The 7,667-nt window shown below is 33.1% G+C and overlaps 1 pseudogene; it reads right to left on the bottom strand.

Annotated features, from left to right (window-relative positions):
* Nucleotides 1–3,299: 3,299 nt before the first annotated feature.
* The window catches only part of LOC108722714 (uncharacterized), a 12,048-nt pseudogene continuing 7,680 nt past the window's right edge, over nt 3,300–7,667 (bottom strand).

A 7,667-nucleotide genomic window follows, 5' to 3' on the forward strand; every position in this document is an offset into this window, starting at 1 on the left:
CCCGGCGCCCTCGTCATCGCAACCCACCGATGGTGGGTGCGACGGCATCCGACTGGTGGTCGTCGGGAACGATGCTTTATGGGGTGCATCGTTACACTGTACCTCAGTCTCCAATGCGTAGTGTGACACGGGCATAAGGCCGGGCACGGGAATCAGGCCGGAATCAGACTACGCATTGAAGATTGAGATCGAAGATTGAAGATTGAAATTTGACCAATGAGGGCAAAGGAATTTTAGCTCCTATTGTTTCGATTGGTTAAATTTCAATCTTTCAATCTTCAATCTCAATCTTCAATGCCTAGTCTGATTCCGGCCTCAGACGCATTGAAGATTGAGATTAAAGATTGAAAGATTGAAATTTGACCAATCAAAACAATATAATAGGAGCTAAAATTTCTTTGTCCTTACTGGTTAAATTTTAATCTTCAATCTTCAATGCGTAGTCTGATTCCGGCCTAATATTAAGCTATCCGCTGTCCACATGTATTGTTACGTTTGTACAACGATAGATGCATCAAAACTGGTTATATATTTCTCTTCTTTCCTACGAGTACCGAACTGGCGCTCTAAGCAAAACGTAACGCCGTTGCCGTACAGCGCGACCATAGATCGACGCACAGAGAACCTGCCTTAAGGTTTTTCCTGTTGCGCAATGGCGCTTGGAGTGGGGGAGCGTGGACGCCTAATCCTTCGGGACCTGGGACTCCGACGCTCTCTTGTGTACTGAACTTCCGACCATGCGGTCGGGTTACTGACGGCTCCCTCAGAGCCATTTAAGTTGACCCACGTGTACAGATTTCAAGCCTTGCTAATCCATCAAAATCTTTCTGCACCTCAGCTCACATTTCACTCACCGAATCTCCTTTAGAATTGTGTAAACCTTCCCAGACTCTGCGCGGATATATTTACTCGCATTTTCGAAGTAATAGGAGAATAGGGCAATTATTGCAGTCTAGTATTATGTAATAGTGTAATAGCAGATGAATCGTGTGAAATCGTGGTCTCGTTTAAAATCATCGCGTTTAATAATTAATCTTAATGACAAGTAAGTTACTTTAAGTCAGTGGTTTATTTCTTATATTCATCCTGTGGGACTCACTGTCACGTGTTCCTTAGAGTATAGAGATTATAGTCAGCCATATGCATAAGCAACTTATATACCCGTATTCATAGTCAGACCTTATACTTAAGGCTTCCTTAAATTTATCTTTAGATGCTCAGTAGCCAATGAAATAATTCATAGAGTATCTGAAGATAAATTTAAGGAAGTCTTAAATATAAGGCCTTAATATGAATACGAGCAATAGAGACTTAGCGTCAACATGTTTAACGATAAATATATGTAAGTACGATTGTAAGAGTTCTAGGAGTTATTTCGACTCCCTACTACATCCTCTCAGTTCCTGGTCCTTCAGTTACATAAGTGCAAATCCCGTGACAACGAGTCCTTGTAGAATAGTTACATAAGACACCGAGTCGCGTCATCCATTGTACAAAGGGACTCCAAGAGACGCCAGGCCACCGCATCATTGACTGAAGACCACGAGTAAGTTATTCTCACATACCATGGTGTAAAGAATACAAGGTAAAGTATTGCGCATGATGGCGACATGGAGGGGATTGCTTGAAATTCAACCAATCAGTTCTAGCCCACTCGGAGAGGCGCGTATTTTAATTAAATGTAGTAGATTAATTGATAATAAAAACATGATACTTGCAGTGGAAATTAGTTATATTAATTATAAAAACGTTTAGAACAATTAATAATAATAAATAATATGATATAAAATAACGTACAGAACAGAAATAAACAATTTGACATAAAATAACATGTAAAACAGAGATAAATGATAGATTTTAAATAAGAATATTGCATATGTGTTTCAACTTTTTTTGGTTATATTTTTGTAACTGTTATTATTTATTGCAATCTTTTTATTTATATTTCTAATTCTAATATATGTTCTCGTTCTTACTAGACACGCGATAACTTCAGGAGGAACCGTATTTTGTAATTTAGTACAAACTATCGCAGACAATTTATCAAATATTTTATTCTCGAGATTAAAAAAATTGTTATGAAATTTGTTGAATTCTGCATCTGTCACCTCTGCAGCTTTCAAAAATTCAGCAGTAGGATAAATGCAGTTTCCTCGGGATATGCACGATAACCAATCATCACTAGGAGTTATTGTTTTTGTTTTATACCCCAATTGTGGGTATTTATATTGAAATCGATGAGCCACGTATCCTGCTACGTAAATTAAAGCTTGTGATTCGATATCTTGTTCTGCGATGGTAGCCTCGAATTTGTCCAATAACTCCAACTCAACATCAGTTGCAGAATAGTATTTTATTTGTAATGCTACAAAAATAGTAATATATATATACATATAATACATATATTGACATATACAGGGTGTCACCCATATACTCCTTTTATCTCAGTGCATTTTAGAAAAAACCGTTTCAGACAAAAGTTGTGGGATTCTAAATGATATGTTCAGTGATCTGATCAATTGTGTATATATATATATAATATTAATATATATAATATATATCCCAGCTAACACAAAGTTATATGTAACGTACCCGTTAGTTGTAATTTCCCACTTAACAATAAGCCAATATAACTGTAATATAACATGTGTGTTATATTGCAGTTATATTGTTGAGTGGGAAATTACAACTTTGTGTTAGCTGGGATAATTATATATACTTTTTTTCCTTTTACAATTTATAATTACAAAAAATAAGCAACTATCATGAAAGTCGATAATTAGTATTTATGAATACACACATAAATATATATATATGTAATATACAATTATATGTATATAATTGCTTATTTTTTGTAATTACAAATTGTAAAAGGAAAAAAAAAGTTTTAAATTGAACAAAGTACCATCGGGTTCCTCATCATCATGTTCGTACATTGGTGTATCTTCATCGTCGTCATAGTTTGCCCAGTTTTCCTCGAAATTGCTATCATCTAGAAATAACTCAGCTTCTGCCAAGTCTGGACATAAATCTTTTTTGAACATAAATCTTTTCACTTGTCCAGGTGTAAACACAGTTTGCAGAATATCGGCCGCAATTTTGTTTCCACATTCTTCCATGTCTGTCTGCATTGTTTCAATTATATTACATTTTTCTTGCAACTTAGTCTGCAATTGTAGATTAGTCTGAATAAGTTGCTCCTTTTCATTTAGCACTTGCTTTAAAGTGGTAAGTAGTTTTTCAGAATCAATGTTTTCCATCGATACATTTTCTTCTATTACATTTGCATTTGTAGTACCTTATACTACACTTGCATTTGTAGTATCTTCTACTACACTTGCATTTATAGTACAGCGCTCCGTAATAGTTGATTCCATATCATCGATAGATTTCAGGGTAGTGTCTTCTTCAAAATTACTTTCTGTACAACCAACAAGTTCTGAGTATGTTGGTATTCCGCTACTGTAAACATGATAATGGTTTGGGTATAATTTACATTGTATGACTATGCATTCATTGTATGATAATAGGCCTGTTCTTTTTAGCTGAACTTCTTGCATGATTTATCTTTCATCTTTTTCTTTTCATATTAGAAAGAAAAAGAGAAAAGATGAATTATGCAAGAAATTCAACTAAAAAAAACAGATCGATTACTTGTCAATACTTGTGCCACAGCTATAAGGAACATTATATGTAGGATTTTTCAATCTTACCAAATGGATTTCTTCGAAGATCCTGCTTCCTGATCATTTCTTTTTTCTGAAAAATTTAACAGCTTTCGTCTTTTATTAGGTAAGTCCAGAAATTCTGTTGGTACTGATCCTATTTTTAGTTTATATACAACTTTTGGTGCAATATATGTGGAACGTAGTTTGGTCATTTTGTGCTCGATACAATCTGATGAAAAATGAATCTCACATATTCTTTCTAAAAGTAATATTTACAAAAATTAATTTAACAAAAAGTAGTTATTATAAGATATGTATTATATTTTAATATTTATGTTTTTTTTTTAAATGTAATGTATAATTCATTTACCATGTGTAATCTCATAATTTTCGTCTTTTTGACACGCTGCCAACCATTTTGACCTTAATTTAGGATCTCGAGGAAATGAATAATATTTAACATTTTTGCTAAATGTATAACCAGTACGATTTTTACAGTTTAGTACAAAACAGTGTGGCATGGTAAATTGTCTGAAAAAAATGAACTGTTTATAATAATGTCATTAGATTAATCTTTATACAGTGATGGGAGAAAATTTGGCAATGGTCAAATATCTTGAAAAATAATGATTATGGAAAAAAATATTCAATACAAAAGTTTTAGTATATCAAGTGGTCTATTATACGGTTATATTGAAATGACCTTCATGTGACCTTGAAGGACACCGTGAAGGTCAACTTTGAAATCTTAAATGGAAACACTTATTTTCTTTTACATATTCTTAAAGCTGGTGTCAAGACATTTCCGAAACACTGGTTACAAACCCTTTTTGCTTGAGATCTTCCTGAGTTACGAACCTTTAAAGTTTAAGTATCACCGGCGCGTTATCTAAGGTGTACCGCGTGGAGGTAGTATCGATGAAGAAGTATGATAGTCCATACTATTAAAATCGATTCATTATCTTCATTACTACTTTTGGATGTCCTTCTTAGCTTACTCGTATAATTAAAGAAGATCTGAGAAATCAAGAAGGACGATAACTCTTGTTTTTAATTATCCAAAGGCGGTCAATTAAGTGATCGAACAATTTGATTCACTTAAGCTACAAAAGGACAAAAAGTAAGATTTATCCTACCAACGATGTATCGCGACGAAAATGTGTTATTGAACAGTTTTAATTATCCAAAAGTAGTCATGAAGATAATGAATCGATTTTAATAGTATGGACTATCGTACTTCTTCATCGATACTACCTCCACGCGGTACATCTTAGATAACGCGCCGGCGATACTTAAACTTTGAAGGTTCGTAACTCAGGAAGATCTCAAGCAAAAAGGGTTTGTAATCAGTATTTCGGAAACGTCTTGACACCAGCTTTAAGAATATGTAAAAGAAAATAGGTGTTTCCATTTAAGATTTCAAAGTTGACCTTCACGGTGTCCTTCAAGGTCACATGAAGGTCATTTCAATATAACCGTATAATAGACCACTATACTAAAACTTTTGTATTGAACTTTTTTTCCATAATCATTATTTTTCAAGATATTTGACCGTTGCCGAACTTTCTCCCATCACTGTATAGATGTTACAATCGTTGAAATCTCTACTTTTCAGATCTGTACTTTAAAAAATCGTATTACTGATATTTCATCAGTAAACCACATTTGTGCACAATTTTTACTTGGCTCCATGGAACTTCGTAAATTTCGTAAAAAATTTTGAGATCTCATGAATCTTCATTTATGTTTGTGTAACTTTATGAAATATCAGTAATACGGTTTTTAAACTACAGATCTGAAAAGAAAAAAAATAATCAATTAATTAATAATAATAATTAATAATTTTGTAATAATTTAATAATTTTGAATTAATAATTTTGTTGAGTAGTGTAATATTACACTTTTGTAAATAAAATTTACCTCGCACCTCAATATCTAACCTCACTATTGGCACTCTACATACATATATGTATATATTTAGTGTAGGCCATATTGAATTTTGCACTTTGGGCTAGATCTGATTGGCTTACTGCTCCCTACTACTTTTAGACGACTGCGCATCCACCGGAATACTTCACCTTGTATTCTTTACACCATGTCACATACTTCACGGCGCCCGCCAAAGCCGCGTTTCTGCGCTCTCCACAGAACATATTATATATAAAGAGAAGTGCGAGCTCAGTGTTAAATGAAAGGAGACAAAGTCGATCGTCACGCTCTTGGTGGTTAGAACATGAATTATTAAATACTATATATATATATCATACATAATATATAGATCTACTTATTCATAAGTCCGGATCTACAATAGGTGTTTTAAGTCTAAGGGCCATGGCACACAAAAAAACTTAAGCAGTAAAATGTAAACAGTAAGCGAATTGACCAATCACAGTAGAGTCCATAAGGCCATAACATAAGCAGTAGCGAATCCAACATGTTGATTTCCTTACTGCTTACGTCTTACTGCCTTAAGTTTTTTGTGTGCCAGGGCCCTTAAAGCCCATGGCACATACAAAAACGTAAGGCCATAATACGTAAGCAGTAAAGAAATCGTAATGCCCATGGCACATACAAAAACGTAAGGCCGTAATACGTAAGCAGTAAAGAAATCGTAAGATTGGATTCGCTACTGGCCTTACGGTCTCTATTGTGATTGGCCAATTCGCTTACTGATTATGTCTTACGGCCTTATGTTTTTGTATGTGCCATGGGCTTAAGTCGTAAGAAATTGATAATTACAGTCGAATTCGAGGAGAATAATCGACTATGATTCGTTCATTTTTTATGGCTTAAGGCTTAAAACTCTATTGTAGATCCGGGGTAAAGGACTATGCACAATCAAAGGAATAAGAAGCAGGAAAAAGAATAAGAATTTCAACTTATCACAAATCATGTATTACATATTATAAAATACATAGTTTCTGATAGGTTAAATTCTTATTCTGTTTCCTGTTCCTTATTCCTTTGATTGTGTGCAGCCCCTGAAAGAATATTTCTAAGTGTAATAAAGCAAAAAAAAGGTTTATTTTAAACTCGCAGAAAATGTAAGCCAGAAAAAATAAATTTTAAGTTCAGTTGCTTCATTGCAGTAAGAAAGATATATAAATGTTTAAATAAAAATCAAAATCTAAGTAAATAGCATAAATACTTACCCAGCAAACACAGATATATAACAGTTAGATCGCCGTAATAAAACGGATTGTAACAGTTAATATAACGTGTACATTGCATGTAATGTATAGGTTAGTTGTAATTTCCTACTCATAGGAAATTACGGTTATATAATAAAAATATAACATGAAACTAAAATGTATTGTATTTATTATATAACACTGTTACATTCATACTATATACATATGTATACCCAAGGAGAACAAGATAATCAAAATAATGTCAAATTGACGTCATATTGGCTGAATTTAGTTATTTTTTTATTATGATAAAATCTCGATCTCAGATGACTTAAAAATGACTTTATATTGTTATAACAGTAAAAAGTAAAGTCATTTTTAAGTCATCTGAGATCGAGATTTTATCATGATCAAAAAATGACTAAATTCGGTCAATATATGACGTCAAATTGACATTATTTTGATTATCTTGTTCTTTTTGGATAGTTCTATTTGGAAAACCTTGATCGATATTAACTTAAAGGTACAATTCCTTCAGGAATAATAAGTTCCCTGAATTAATTTTAAATAAAACTAAATGAGATTGTACTGGTAAAAACACTTCGTTTAGCTTTATTTAAAATTTATTCAAAAACCTAATATTCCTAGAAATTGTATTATAAAAGAAACGTGAAAGAAATAAAGAAAAATTAATAATAACAGTCGAAATACATTATGCATTATACAGGGTGTTAAATAAGTCCCGGGACGGCTGAATATTTTCTCAAGTAAGGTATTTTTGAAAAAGGTCAAGGTCATTTCTGAAGTAACTTTCAAGGAGGAATTCAACGATGACCTTCGATTTGACCTTGAGCTTGACCTTCAAGGT

Source organism: Mycetomoellerius zeteki, unplaced genomic scaffold (assembly GCF_001594055.1).
Source record: "Mycetomoellerius zeteki isolate Tzet28-1 unplaced genomic scaffold, Tzet1.0 scaffold213, whole genome shotgun sequence".
Taxonomy (NCBI): domain Eukaryota; kingdom Metazoa; phylum Arthropoda; class Insecta; order Hymenoptera; family Formicidae; genus Mycetomoellerius; species Mycetomoellerius zeteki.